This window comes from Symphalangus syndactylus, chromosome 18, assembly GCF_028878055.3.
Source record: "Symphalangus syndactylus isolate Jambi chromosome 18, NHGRI_mSymSyn1-v2.1_pri, whole genome shotgun sequence".
Taxonomy (NCBI): domain Eukaryota; kingdom Metazoa; phylum Chordata; class Mammalia; order Primates; family Hylobatidae; genus Symphalangus; species Symphalangus syndactylus.
Genome location: NC_072440.2, coordinates 106,934,984 through 106,951,140, shown reverse-complemented (window position 1 = coordinate 106,951,140; position 16,157 = coordinate 106,934,984).

Genomic DNA, 16,157 nt, shown 5'->3' with positions numbered 1-16,157 from the left:
AACATAAAGATGCCAACATAAATACATAAAGGATGAAAAGAGTCTGAAATGAAGGGTGATTTAGAGATGGAAAGATAAGAGTTGGCCGAAGTATTCGGCTTTACAGAGAGAAAGTGCCCCAGGTCTCCCACAGGCACTGACGGAGCTGCAGTCTTGGGGAAAGCATCATATGGAATGAGGATCTTGCCAGGTTCCAGAAACGGAGTTGTTTACTCCTCAATCTTAACTTTTGTATTATGTAAATTTTTATAAATGTAGTTGCCCCATTGCAAATATTTTATATTAGATAACGTTGTTTCTTTATGTCTCCCTTTTAATCAATTACTATCTGGTAGGGATAAAATTTACAAAAATTGACTATAGACTAGGAATTCCCTATGAATCTCAAATAATCCATATCATACAGACCCACCAAATTCTTTTTTTTTTTTTTTTTTTTTTTTGAGATGGAGTCTCGCTCTGTCACCCAGGCTGGAGTACAGTGGCGCGATCTCGGCTCACTGCAAGTTCTGCCTCCCGGGTTCACGCCATTCTCCTGCCTCAGCCTCTCCGAGTAGCTGGGACTACAGGCGCCCGCCACCACGCCTGGCTAATTTTTTGTATTTTTAGTAGAGAGGGGGTTTCACCGTGGTCTCGATCTCCTGTCCTCGTGATCCACCCGCCTCGGCCTCCCAAAGTGCTGGGATTACAAGCGTGAGCCACCGCGCCTGGCCCAGACCCACCAAATTCTTGACCACAGGATAATTTAATCAGAAATGATCGTAAGAGAGCACGGATAATGGTAAGACCAACATTAAGGACAGTTACATGGAATTTCACAGCAATCTGGCCACTCAGTCCTCACGGCGTCTCCATGAGGCAGGTGCTGTTACTATTCCCATTTTACAGGGGACTAAACTGAAGCCCAGGGCTCAGTTGGCCTGGTGTGCCACAGCCAAGAGGGGCTGGGGTTGCAGTCTTCCTTGGCATTCTGGCTCTGCAAGTCGCTCTCACACCCACTAGCGAAGACCCAGCTTCACAATGTGAGACCTGTGTCAGTCACTGCATGAGGCCCAGAGCGCAGATGGGCTCAGTGCTTGGGGTTTAATGCTCACTGCTACTGCCTTCTAATGTTTGCTAATTTTGCCTGTGAATTTGTCTCGTAAGTGAAGTCAGGTGGGACCACAGAGCTTAAACTGGAGACTTGGGGCCTCAGTCTATCTGTGTCCTGCTTCCTGCCACCTCTCTGGAAGGAGTTCTTGGCTTCCTAATGCTGGCCCAACTCCCTGACTCACTGGACCCTGCCAGTCCCCTCTTTGCCCCTGCTCAGTCATCGTTGCTGCACTCTGCCCCTGGTGGGGACCTGGGCACTGGCCTCGTGGTGGCCTCCTCTCCTGAGCTGGCAGTCACGGTAAGGCAGCGTGGTAGGGCAACATGGGACCACCCTGCTCCGGGTCCCGAGTCTATTCTAGCACAGAGGCTGCAATATCTTGAGGGTCCCTCATCTGCTGTGGTTGAGGCAGTGGACCCATGGGGAGGGAGATACCCAGCTCAATTATTCAACCTTGACGAGGCACAGAGCATGAGTTCCTGGCGGGAGGGAAACCAGCAGGCCACCTGCTACCCCATGTTAACCCCAACTGGCAAGGTGGAGCCCTCAGGACCTCTGAGAGTCTGCACTTGCCCCAAAAGGTTTTCTTCTGAGGGAGTAACATTAAACAGCAAATATAAAACTCCATGACAGGTCAAGAAAAATAATAGATAAAAAGATTTTATATGTATATAGTACCTATAAATATAATGTATATAATATGATGTGTGCATATATATGTTATATATAAGTACTTCTATTTGCAATTTTTCCGGGTTTTTAAACAAGTCACCCCCATTTTCATTTTGCACTGATATTTACAAGTTACATAACCCCTCCTCACTATGTTACACTACAAAGGGCCTTAAAAGGCACTGAATTTTTTCCTTTTATGTTTTGAGCACTGCTCTTACATTAAGAACCACATTGAATGAGTCAAATTCCTCTATCATACATCAGCCCTTGAAATATTTGAAGACAAAGAGCACTCTTTCCTGGAGTCCTCTCCTCTCCAAATGACACATTCATCTGCATTTCTTAAAATCGTGTCATCTTTAGCCTGCTATAGATCACTCATGAACAAACTCTCTTTAGATATGCTTTTTCAGTCAGTTTGAGTCACACTCAGGTATTTTAAGATCTATCAACAAAAGAGCCGAAGGTGTATGAAGACCTATGCAAAATGTGGAGGAGCACACAGGCAAATCTTAGGAGTGGAGTTCACAGACACCAGGATTTAAACTAGAACTAACAAGGAGTGTTTGCACAGCCGGATGAGGTGGCTCACACCTGTAATCCCAGCACTTTGGGAGGCTGCGGTGGGTGGATCACCTGAAGTCAGGAGTTTGAGACTAGCCTGACCAACATGGTGAAACCCTATCTCTACTAAAAATACAAAAATTAGCCAGGCATGGTGGCCTGCTCCTGTAATCCCAGCTACTCGGGAGGCTGAGGCAGAAGAATCGCTTGAACCCGGGAGGCGGAGGCTGCAGTGAGCCGAGATCGCGCCACTGCACTCCAGCCTGGGCAACAGAAGTGAAACTCTGTCTCAAAAAAACAAAAACAAAAACAAGCAAACAAACAAAAAAGAGTGTTTTCACCACGTACTCTGTCCCCAGATGGAATGGACCGTGGCACAAGGTGATGCTTAGTCACAACAGCTGCTTATCAGGGATGCTCTGGGAAAGAACCACCCATCGGATCTGAATTCAATGGCCTTGAGCAGTCCTTCCAGCTCTGAGGTCTAGAAATATATGAAATTACTGTAAAATTACATCTTCATTAGTGGAGAGCATTAAACTAGAGCAAATTACATCAACCTGCCTTTAAGCAGCTGTCATATCTAATGCTTGAAGACTGCTGTGTCTGTATTTCTTTCTGATTGTAAAAAAGTAGTTCAAAAACATTGATGAGTAACAGAAAAAAGGTATTATTAAAACTCTGAAGGTCTAAGTTAAGAAGAGACATGATTAGTTATGAGCACTGACCTGGTTCACACGACTAAGGAATTAGAGGAAGACATTTTATAACCATTAAATTCTATTAAATACCAACATGCTGGAAATAAATACTTCTTGTCTGACCCTCCCCCAAAAACAGAAATCTTCATTTCGTCCTCAGACTGATAGTTCTTAATGAGAAACCAAGGCTACACTATACAACAAGAATGATGTTTTTTCTGGCAATGTGAGTTTATAATAAAAGAAAGCTTAGAAAAAAAGTCAGGCCTGCATGCTTCAGATCGCAAAAATCTGGTTAACGTTGGTTAACACAGAGAAATTATCTAACAAGGATTCCCTAGAGAACATTTATAATAGAGCCATGGTAAGTGAGATCTTTTCAGGACCTTTCAGATACCAAATACACAAATTAATATTATTATAGGATTCTGTAATGCTAGGAACCTTTTTGTTTTTTTAAGTGCTGGAAGAAGGTTGGTTGGGAGAAAAGTATACAAAATTTTTCTAACTGCGGGCTACTTCCTTAAGTGTCACCGTTCATATGGCATTTCATTACCTTAGTATACCCTGGTGTGTCTTCCAAGTTTTGATCCGATAATGACTTTGCATCAATTATCATGCAAATTCCATGAACCGAAATGTACAAAGCACAAGTAGGCCCTGCACAAAGCTGGCTGTGTCAAATGGTTTGCATAAATGCTTAGTGTCATTAGCAGGGTCTCTCCCTCTTCCCGATCCATTCCCAGAACCCTTATTCCTTTTAAATCTTCCTTTAAAGTGATCTCATCCTGATCTAATGATGCTGATTCACAGACAGGATGAGGTAATGCACTTAAGATAATGCATCATCGTGGTGGCTCACACCAGTGTAAATATTAAGTAGGATTTCAGTACAGCATTTACTTTTACTGTAACACGAAACTGCAAACTAATATTACAGTGCAGTAGCCAGCACAATGCCACACTGATAAGGTTGTGCACAGCATGAAGAAATATAAGATATGATGTCATTTCCTCTTCCATGCTACAGGATGTCACCCAGTTTTACAGCTTTCTCATCAAGAAAAAAAGGAAAATTACATTTTTAGGTAGTAACTGAAACTATTTTAGATATAAAAAACAACGTGTCAATCTGCGCGATCCAGGCCACTGACCAATTTTGTTGTTCGTTATTTATCCTTATAAGCAGAAAAGGTTTGAGTTTGTGAATAAATATATATTAGAAGTACTTTTGAAACATATGACTATAGAATGAATTGTTAAACTAAACTTGGCAATAGAAGCCAGACACTTAGAGAAGCCAAATGGTGGTCCTCACACTTGCATTAAGACTACACTGTGTATATTCATCTAGCAAATCTTTATTATCACTACAATTTATGTACACATATATGTGTATATATACACACACGTGCATATACATATACACACGCATGTACATACACGTGTACATATGTGTAAAGACATATACATGTGTGTATACACACACACACATATACATCCATTATACTCAATGTGCCTTCTTAAAATATATAAATATGGATTGTAATGGAAAGAAGAGAAAATCCAGGCAAATGGACAAGATCACGAACTTGGACATTAAAGCTGGAAGGTGCCTGACAAGTTACCTTGTCTAGCATCCTTGTTTCGTGGGTGATGGCATTTTGACATAGGGATGTTAAATGAAGGGCAGATTCATTCATCCGTTCCATGCACCTACAGATACTAGTTGTAGGGGCACCATTAGTCATAGGGTTATGGTGATGCATGAATATGGCAGCGTTTTTCTCTTCAAATAGCTTTCGTCATAGTACGAAACACAAATGTGTAAACTACCAATTATACAAAAGACAAAAGGAATAAGTGAAGTCAGTAAAGTGCCATGGGACAACAGGGAAGAGGGCAATTAACTTCTAATGGGACAGAGACAGAAGGTGGCAGTCAAGGTAGATCAGCTGTAACTTAGAACCCGAGTCGAATGCCAATAAAAGAAGACGGTATGAAAGAAAACAAATATAGACAGAGGTGACAACACTAACAAACAGAGAGAGAAGTGATGGAGTTGGCACATTCAATAGTTTTGATGGAGTGGGGGTATTGTACACAGATAGGTAAAGTGACCAAGTCTGATAGGTGAGGACACACCGGATCATGAAGCTCTTGCTAATGAGTTTGATGAGGAAGATTTTTAGGAGCACAGCAACATAGTCTACCGTGCATTTGGAAGCTACTTAATGGCCAACTGATAATTTAAACAGAGATCTCATTCCAAAGCTTTCCTTTACCCTATCATGCTAAATTAAAGCTGAGTAGATTGAAACAGATGCTATGGATACATTTTTTCTTCTTTTCCATGAACTTTTGCTTAATAAAATGGCTTTATCCATAAGACAAACAAACAAAAAGCAACATGTATCTAGCTCTCTTGTTACGAAGAGAAACAAATTGATAAGGATACTTAGTATATGATGGCACTTTCTAGTTTGCAAAGCTGGCTCATACCTTCCATTTGATTTGACCTTCACATTTTCTCTGGGAGTAAAACAAGTATTATTATCTCAATTTTGCAGATGAACACATTCAGCCTCAAAGACTTTTCTGGTGCATTAAATAGTAGATCTGGGACCTGTACCCAGGTTTTCTAACACCCAAGGATTAATGCCCTTGTCTTCTAAGGTCCAGGGACTAATGCCCAAGTTTTCTAATACCCAGAGACTAATGGCCAGGTATTCTAGAGCAAGTCTGGTGATTTTATACTGCTTCTTAAAATTTATCTTTTCTTTTTTTTTTTTTTTTTTTTGCATAAACGTGCTTCTAAAAGACTACATTGAAGTTGGAAATAAAACTGTGTATTCAGAGCCAGAGTCTTTACTCTAGACCATGGATCTGACAGGATCCTACCTCCCTGTGTAAACAGACTCATTCACTGCCTCCCCTCCCTGCACCCTGGCAGCCTGGCTTTCAGCCTGTGCTGCAATTGCTCTTTCAACAGATAAAGGCTTCTTGAGTAGTCAGATTTGGTGGCCTTTTCCCTGTTCTCATCCCCTCTGTCTCTAAGGAGACAGGAACCATTCATTTCCTCTTTCTTGAGGCTGGCTCCCCTTCTTGGCTTCTAAGGCATGGAGTTCCCTGCTCCTGTTCCCACTTCTGACTTCTCACCATGCCCTGTGGTTGCCCTTGGAGGTAACACCAACTTCTGATGGGGGCCTGCCAGTAAGTTTGACCTTCCTCAAGGAAGACTCTCTCTCGTAGTGTGAAAAATCTCCCTGGCTAACTCGTTATTTCATTCATTCATTCATGCATTCATTTATTCAGTGCCGATTAATTTCCACATAAACAGCTCCTCTGCAAATTTCTGTGTTGACCAGGAATGAATACAGAAACACAACATTTTTTTTAAGAATAGACAAAGCTTCCCTTGACAACTTCTAAAAACAAACCAGAAAACAAATGAATGAAAAACTCCATGGTTATATTTGAAAGATTCTAAAATATATTAAAATTAAGTATTTAAAAATATTTATAAAATTCTTATTTATTCTACATCATCTAAGACATCCTGTTCAAAAATTACAATGATCCTCCTGCACCTCACAGTCTCTTACTCTCTTCTTCCATAGCCCTTCCCGACATTTAATATGGTATGCATTACTTGTTTCTATAATTGTGCTATTTGTCCCCCTTCACTGGAATATAAACTTCAGGAGGAGAGGTGTTTTCATCTGTTTTAAGCATTGTTATATTAGCAGGGTACCTAGAATATGTCTAGCACATTAAGTATTCTCAATAAATATTTGCTGGATGGACGAGGACATGAGCTTTGGGAGTATCCATCCAGTGGAATTCTCCACTCTCATGAAGATTGATCAGTTTCATGAAATAATCTTCACTGACCTCACCTATTATTTAAGGAGCCTGATGCAATAGAGGTTTATGAGAATAGATCTTGGTTTAAGCACCAGGTTGTGGTTAGGGATGTCTGTAATGTTGAGAGCAGAAATAGTACAATGGGATCTGGGAATCTCTCACATCTTCATAATCATTCTTTGAAATGATAAAAGCAAACCCAACCCAAATTGTGTTTGCTTTTCCCCTAAGTCAAATCCACATCAAGACATATTGTGATGATTTCTCACGATAAGTGCCTCACAAGTCTCTACAGCTGATAAAATGTCAGGGAGTATTTCCTTCTCTTCTCCAACTTCTGGTGTTGAGTTGGGTCTTTAATCATTCAAGGGCAACACTACGTTGACTGTTGTTCTCTCTTGTGAAGTATTACAGTGTGTGTGTGTGTGTGTGTGTGTGTTTGTGTATGTGTGTGTGTGTTTAAAAAAGAACTAATTTGTACACAGTTTCCTGAAGGAGTAGCTGAGTTGTGGGAAATAAAAACTCCACATAACTGTACAAGGGAACTCACATGGCTTTGGAAGCAGAATAATAAAAACAAAGTACTGGAAGCTATTTCTTCAGATGGGCATGTGTACATTAAGCAGCGTAGCATTGTCTGTAGAGATATAATATCTTGTAAGAGAATTCCAAATGATCACCATTTGGTGTAGGGGTACACAAACATAGACGTCTGATTCAATCATAGAGTTATAGAAAAATGCAATTCCTGATGAACTGTTGCTTTTTTAAAAAGTGGTCTACAAATCAGAGATGATGGTACCTTTATCACAAGATCTCTCAGTGTTCAACAGCTGGTCTTCTGCTGTTGCTGTCCTGGTGCCAATGAACTGTCAGAAGCAGAGTGAGTGGTGGCCAAGGTCCCTGGATCAGGGAGAAGGAGAGCAGCACGAGCTGTTGGCAGCTGGCCAGCCTCGATACTCACTGGCTCACCAAAGGAAGAACCCTGCTTGATTTATGAAGGTGTTGCTGTAACCCGATGACCTGAAGACACCAGCAAGCTTCTCCTCCACTTCAACTCCACAGTTACTGCGGAAAAGAACCCCCTAGGAGAATGGTCAGCCTTTTCTATGACATTACAGAGATGTAATGTCTGGGTCTTCCATGAATATTAATGCCTGCTTCACCTTATTGGAAAACAAGAATGAATGAGCTGACTACATCACTGCAGGCAGGTTTAGGAAAAGCACTGGCTGAGAAAGGAAGCGCATCTCCATGTAGATACAGAAAAAGTGAATAATGGTATAAAACTTTCCAAGGAGAAGCCAAAGAGATGACCGTAGCACCACTAAAAATAAAATATTGTACTCAGTAATTTTCACATAGTTCAATATATATGTTTTTCTTAAACTCTATTTCAGAGATACTATGAATTAAATCCCAAATGCTCATAATAGGAAAAAATAACATTTTAAGGAAACCACTCTCATGTTTTTCTTAATAGACGTACCATTGTGGAAGAATTCAGGCTTCTGAATTTTGATTGGAAAGACCCATCCTCCCATGGTCCTTGTCCCACTGTCCATTGAAAACAGAAGAAAATGAAAGTTGTCCTGCGGCGCCAACCTGGACCCTAACCACAATCCCATGGTCTTTGTTCCACTGTCCATTGAAAACAGAAGAAAATGAACGTTCTCCCGAGGCTCTAACCTGGACCCTAACCACAATCTTCCTTTTTTCAGTTTATTTATATATTTTTATCTTTTTTCACAAAGAGGAAAAGTTTAAAGAGATAAATGCAGAAGAAATGAGAGAACTGTCAGAACGAGAATGCAGTGTTCATTCCCTTCAGTTAGAGACCTGGTCTGAGCTTCTGTCTCGGCACTATTGCGAGAGTGGCAGGGCCAAGGATCACAAGTGTCTGAACCCAGCCCTCCCCTCACCAGTTGTCTCTGAGTGACACATCAGAAATGAGAATACCTCTCCCCTGTGTTGCATGACAGTGCTTTGCTCAGAGCTAGAGTTGCAAATGAGAACTTGGTTATCTCCAACCATGAGTCTAAGGAAGCCATGGACATAGAAGAACTTAGTCCATCTTAGCAACGTATTTGTAGTAAAAATCAGACAGAATAGTTCTCACCCAACTCGGTCCCCAGGCAAAATATTCAATTTTCTAGCATGTGTGCATTGAACTGGAACAAGAAGGAGGTCGTGAGGTCGGAGCTGAGTGAATAAGGCAGGGGAGCTATTGGAGATGTCAAAAAGGTCAGGGTAGGAGGTGGTGAGATCATGCAGAATTTTATAGCTTTTGTCATGACTGTGAGTCAGAAGCCACTGGAGGAAGAGGAGTGATGTAATCTGAGTCAGGTTTTGAAAGGATCCCTCCAGCTTCCATGTTGAGACTTGACATAAGGCAGATAAGGACAGAAGTGTGGAGGCATTTAGGAGGCTATTCCAATGACCCAGGTGAGAAAAAGTGATGGCATGGAGCACTAGTTCTATTTCCACTCTTCTACAGCTTGTCTACAGCAATTTCGGTGACTTCCTATGTTTTGCCTTGCATAGTTTTTGCCCCTCTCTCTTTTCTTTTTCTAATAACCACTCTTTTTATCTATTCCTTTGGTTGCCCTAGCCAGTCTTGATCTAAGATAGAACTTTTCCTCTTGTACTTCTTATCTATATATTCTGTGTTAATTATACAGCGTATTTGCTTACAAAAACCAGCTTCCATTCATTTCCAGTAAGTATCAATATTTGGCAGACCACATATACATATCATTACTTGCTAGAGATGAGACTGCCTCTAAAAGGTGAAATATATAAATATACAGAAATTCTAATTTGATATAGGAATTTATACATAAATATAGAGAGATCAGCCTCAAATATTAGTCTTTTTTGTTAAAGTTCTTCTAAGTATGAAAATTGTATTTCTTGTGCTTACATACATTTCCTTCTCCAAGCCACTCAACTTATTCTGGGTCTTTCTTTATTCATTGATTCATTCACTTATTTAATATGCATATTTAGCATGGATTATGTCCCAGACACTATGCTAAATTTAAAAGATCAAAGATGAATAGATTCATCCCATGCCCTCAAGGAGTTTTCAGACAAATGAGGGAGAAGAACACACTTTAAAATTGCAAACCTTTGCAGAAGTGCAGAAATGGAGAAATGCATATGATGTGCTTGAACAGGTGTATTCAGGAGATTCCTCAGATAAAACAGAAATGGCCAAGAGACGAAGAGGGGGGATTATGTATTATGTATTGTATGTAGCCCAAACTAGGCTGTTTATTGAATGCCTTTAAACTTCTGAAAATTGACTTTAAAATTACCAAATTGTGTCTATCACAGTCTTGACAAAATACAGCCAAAATTGTTCGCTGAGGCCTTTAGATGAATTTCTTTCTGTACCTAGAACTTCTGAACCTCCTGAAGCTGAACGTATCCTGGCTAACATTACCAAATAAGCAACATAGGTGGAAACAATGTTTTCCATTTAATCAAAAAATATTTACTACCTTTACCTCTTCTCAGTATTACTTCTAAACCTTCGCTGTTCCTGCCAAAAGGAAAAAGAATATAAATTCGTTTACATTCCAAACAAGCTCATGGCTCACTCTCAAATTGTAAACCTGGTTTCTTTCAAGACCTGCCACTTCCATCAGGTAAAGAAACCAAAATCCTTTGTATTGTGATGGATATGTAACTTGATAGTCTGTTCTAATATCCCATAATTCACTGGAGTCCCAAGCTAAAGAAATTACAGCTGTATCACCCGAAGTCAACCACTCACTTAACATTCAAGCCAACAACAACATTCCTGGCAAAGAAAGAGTGAAGACCTTAGCTCCAGTTTCAGAGTTAACAGGACTGCCAATCTGGGAGTATCTCACTTAGTCCACCCTCTCTTTAGGAAGAAGATCCTACACAGAAGCATCGGCTTTATTTTCAGAAGACCCTACCTTTTGATCACTCATAAGTAAGAGTTGAACAATGAGAACACAGGGACACAGGGAGGGAAACATCACACACCGGGGCCTGTTTGGGGGTGGGGGGTTAGGGGAGGGATAGTAGGTGATGGGTTGATGGGTACAGCAAACCACTATGGCACGTGTATAACTATGTAACAAAACTGCACATTCTGCACGTGTACCCCAGGACTTAAAGTGTAATAAAAGAAAGAAAACATATTTTTATTCTAGCTGCTGACCTCTTGTTTACAAGGTAGCCCAGCTGTCCCCAAACTTCTGAGTTTATGGATCCTGAGTAATGACAACCGACCTGTTTACACCTGACATCCCTGAAAAGAGAACCTTCACCTGCTCACTGGTGGTATCTCAGTCCTTCTTCTGTCTCCTGGTTTCTGGCCCTAGAGCTGAAGGTGGCCGCAGTCTCACATGCAGTGTGACTTGATGCCAACTTCTCTGCCATCCCCTAGATCCAGTCATTGGTACTAACCTGTCTTATCTTTTGAGTGGCATGTTGCACATTTCACCCTAATTAGGCTGCCTAAGTTAACATCCTGTCTATGGCATCCTGGGTGTCATCTCAACCTTCAGCCTTGGCCACCAATCACCAATGCATTCACCCTCCCGATACTCCCTTTCGCTGTATTTAGGATCAACAGTATTGCAGAGCCTATGTTTGGATTATGTATAAGATGTCACCAAAGCTGGTTGGTGAGGAGCTCCATAATCACCTGCTGTAGAAGCACCTGTGCTGGGGTCAGAGGTGGAGGTGGAGGAAGGAGTCTCACCATCACGTTGTTTGCAACCCCATGAAACGGTCTTTCCTGCTAGCCATCTTGAGGTAGGTTCTTGGTTGCAGAGCCTGTGACAGAGATTCTTGTATAAATGATTTATTCAAGAAGCGCTCCCAGGAGAAAACAGCAGTATTATGTACATAGGCCTCAAACTAGACTGTTTATAAAATGCATTTAAATTTCTGAAAATTGACTTTGAAATTAACAAATTATATTTATCACAGTCTTGATAAAATCAAGCCAAAATTGTTCATGAGGTCTTTAGATGAATTTCTTTCTGTACATAGAATTTCTGAACCTCCTGTAGCAGCAAAGGAACCTAACAAAGATGTAGTCTCTGATGAGTTTAGATTCATTTTGACCACAGGGAGCTCTGGAGCATGAAGGAAACCAGGATTTTTCTATCTTTAGGAAGAGATCCTGGATTTGTGCTCAGGTTTCAATCAGTGATGGTCTCTGGGCCGGTCATTCTGTGACTTCCCAGGCCTCTCTAGGCTAGGCTGTCAGCAATCTCACCTGCTGAGATGTGGGCACATTTGGTAGAAGAAATCTGGGTAGAGCACCAGCAGTTCCTGTTACACCTGCTTTCTGCTGCCCAAAATCTCTGGGGTAAATCTTTGGGGTAAATTTATGCACAGTTGTCACTCCAATATGCATAGATACATTTAACTTCTACTTTAATTTGACAACTAAGTTAGAGTCATTTTCATTTTTTCTTGGAAGCTTTATTTTATATTTGTGCAGTAAATATATTTATGCTTCCCACAGTATATTAGTCCTGTCCACTTTTGATTAACTGCCATTTTCAGACTGGTTTCAATCTCTGTCCTGTGGAAGAGCCACAGTCCACAGTTCTTCCATACAAATCAAGGGATCTGTGAGCTCTCCTGACTTTGTGTGAGAAGAATATGAAATCCAGGAAAAGCCAAAGGTGTTTAGAGGTCTCATCCTCATTGCAGATGTAGAAAAGCCTCACTACTCACTACCAATATGGTTTCTATTCCTGCACTAAGTGGCTAGTTACATGATGAGAACTGGGTGCAGTGCTGGACACTCAGGATCTACGGTCTGACATCGTGGGGCCGTCCTTCTAAACTGACTTAGATCCCTACCATACTTGATTCACTAATAGAAACCAGTCAGAAGTAGCCAATTGCTTCCAACTAAATGGTCAGTGCTGGCGGAGCTATTCAACAGAATCTACCTCATCGTCTTCCTGAGCACACAGCTAGATTCTATTTCCAATCCCCTCTCTTAGTCACGTGAGGCTGGGTGGCTGAGTCCTAGGCAACAGAATGGAAGTGCTCAATGTGCCCTTCCAGGCCCAACTAACAGAAGATACCTGCATGCATTGCTTCATTCTCTATTTCCCCTTCCAGCTGACTAAGACTGCAACACCCTGGATTCCAGAAAGGCAGGAGCACCAACCTTGAACTCTTCCGTCAGTGACACATAAACTTCAATTGTGGTTTACTCAGCATCCACCTATCAGTCAGCCAACCAATAGAAGTCACCGAGCACACTAAATGAAGCCATTTTCAGGAGAGTTTGTTTGCAAAGGGACTTACTACGCAGGTGTGGGCAGGATGGAGGAGACCCAGGAGGGATGGAGCAGGAACGTAGCACTACCAGGGGTCGGAAGGACAGGAGCAGGAGAGCCTACTGGAAGCCAAAAAGAGTTGCATGGAGCAGGCTCCTCCAGAGGGGAAGGGATGTTCTGTCAAGATCACAGCCAGCCCACAATGACCTCCCAGGGAGAAGTCAGGGAATCACACCTCATCCACATTCTTCTTTCTGATCTCCTACTGGGGCTCCTGTTGGAGCAAAGGAAGCCACAGGGCACGAGACTGATGGAACCTGTGCAGACAGCCTCCTGAGTCCAAGTGCAGAGCTGGACAGGGGATCTAGCAGGCAAATGGACTACATCAACAGAACACACCTTGGGATCCATTTGTTACATCAATTTAATCTGTCCTAACTAATACAGTCCCTAAGTAACGGGGTGAGGGAGCCATATAGCACATTCTGGATGCTGAAATGTACCAGCTCACAAGACTATTCAATGAGAGGAAGTGAGTCATCTCATGGACATTTTTCATTGTTAGAAATTCCATCTAATACTGTGTCAAATCTAATTTCTTACATCTTCCATCCACTGGGCATCTATCTTCTCTGCGAGGTTACACAGAATAAATTTAAACCCTCTGACACATTAGAGTCCTGCAAATATTTGAAAGCACTTATCATATTCCTGCCTAGTCATCTTTTTTCCCTCTCTCTGTACAAGAGTTCCAGATCCCTCAGTAACATGTCCCTCCATGGTCTCTGAACCCTTCAGTATTTTGCTTACCTTTCCTCTGTGTGCTCACTACGTGGAGGGTGCCTCTCATCTGCTGAAGTGCCAGGAGCCAAATAAAGAACTCCAGGGTGACCCACCCATTCTACACATAGAGGACATTTACAACTATGTTTTAGTTAAATAAAGTAAAATCTACTGGAGTTTTTAAAGTCATCATATTATAGAGTGGATCATATGACTTTTATAACTACCATATTTTCCAGGTCAGAGGTCAGCAATCTTTTTCTGTTTCTAGACAGTGATTATGTCAGGCTTTGTGGCCAGATGGTCTCCGAGGCAACTACTCAATTCTGAGTTCTACGAGAAAAGCAGCCAGGACAACATGCAAAGAAATGGGCACGGCCGACTCCCGGTAATAATTTATTTACAAAAAACAGGCCCCTGAACAGATTCGACACAGGGCCCAGAGTTTTCCGACACCTGTTCTAGGTCCCTGGTTCTCAATCTTCGCTTCACACTGGAACCCCTGGGGAAGATTTACAAATCTTGATCCCAGGTCACACCTCACAACAGCTCAGTCATAGTGTCTGGGTAAGGGGGGTGACCCCCTGCAGCTTCATGGTGCAGCTGTTTGAGAATCTTTGCCATTTGGCAATTCCAGGTTGCTGACTTTTTTCTTCTCTAAGCTTGGGATACATGAGACGCAAAGAAAAGCCAGGGGCTGGGCATGGTGGCTAAGGCCTGTAATCCCAGCACTTTGGGAGACAGAGGCAGGAGGATTGCTTGAGACTAGGAGTTCAAGACCAGCCTGAGCAACATAGTAAGACCCCATCTCTACTAAAAATCAAAACAATTAGCCAGGTGTGGTGGTGTGCAACTATAGTTCCAGCTACTCAGAGTCTGAGATGAGAAGATCGCTGGAGCCCAGGAGATAGAGGCTGCAGTGAGGGATGATCATGCCACTCATCTCCAGCCTGGGCAATAGAACGAGACTCCTTCTCAAAAAGAAAAAGAAAAAAAGAAAGAAAACACAGATAAGTCAGCATTGTATTGTTTCCTAGCTGGTCTGCCTTCTTCTCCCCACCTTTCAGAGCCTCTTTGTGTTTGTTTTCTGTATAATGTCCAGGGTTCTCATTTTCTTTAGTCGGAGAAGTAGGAGAAATACTCCACCTTCCTGCAAGTGACATCCCACTAAGTATTTTTCAACTTTAAATGTCATTAGGTTGATTTACTTCCATCTTCCACCTGAGCCCTGCAATTTTTTGGTAAGTGTAAGGCAGCGTGCCCCTTAGGCAAATCACACTCAGGAGCCGTTCAAGAAACACATTGGATGTGGTTCTTTCCACAGGAGACTAGGGAAAGAATTGAGTAAATTTGCTCAGCTCTTGCCTGGACATTTAGCTTTTCTGTGGAGCATCAGCATTAAAATTCTAAATTTATCCTACCTATGAAGGCTTTCAAGCTTGTCACGTGTATGCAGTGGCATAGAGATTTTTTTGCAATGTATGTTGTTCAGTATCATGTTGTCTAATCTAGGTGGTCTCCAAACGTGGTCTCTAGGCCAGCAGCAGCACCGGAAGCTTGTTAGAAATGCAGTGTGTAGGCATCACCCAGACCTGCCGAAGCAGAAACCCTGGGACGGGACCCAATCAGGTGTTAACAGCCTCCGTCAGGGGATTGTAACACAGGATAGAGCTTGAGAATCACTGCTCTATTCTAACACTCTAACATGTTAATATAATTTTAAATCATTTTTCTCTCTGGTTCTCAAGTTTTTCTGTCCATTACAATCAAGTGAGAAGTCTCCCACCAAGCATGGATGCCCAAGTCTCACCTTCTGGGATGCTGTGAGTTAATTGGTCTGGGGTGTGGCCTGGGTATCAGAGAGATTAAAAGTTCTCCAGAATGTAGTAAATAGTTACATTCCATTCAGAGGGTGTTTAATAAATTGGAGTGTATGCCCTAACCTCTTTATATTCCTCGCTTGAGAAGGAGTATATATTAGCATTCTCCAGATGCACAAAACCAAAACCAAAAAGAAGATGTATATATATATATTCCCATCATATATATGTATGTCTATATATGTATGTGTGTATATATGTGTTTATATATATATATACATATAAACACATATATACGCACATATATACATACATATATACATGTATACACATACACACATATATACATATATATATATATAGTGGG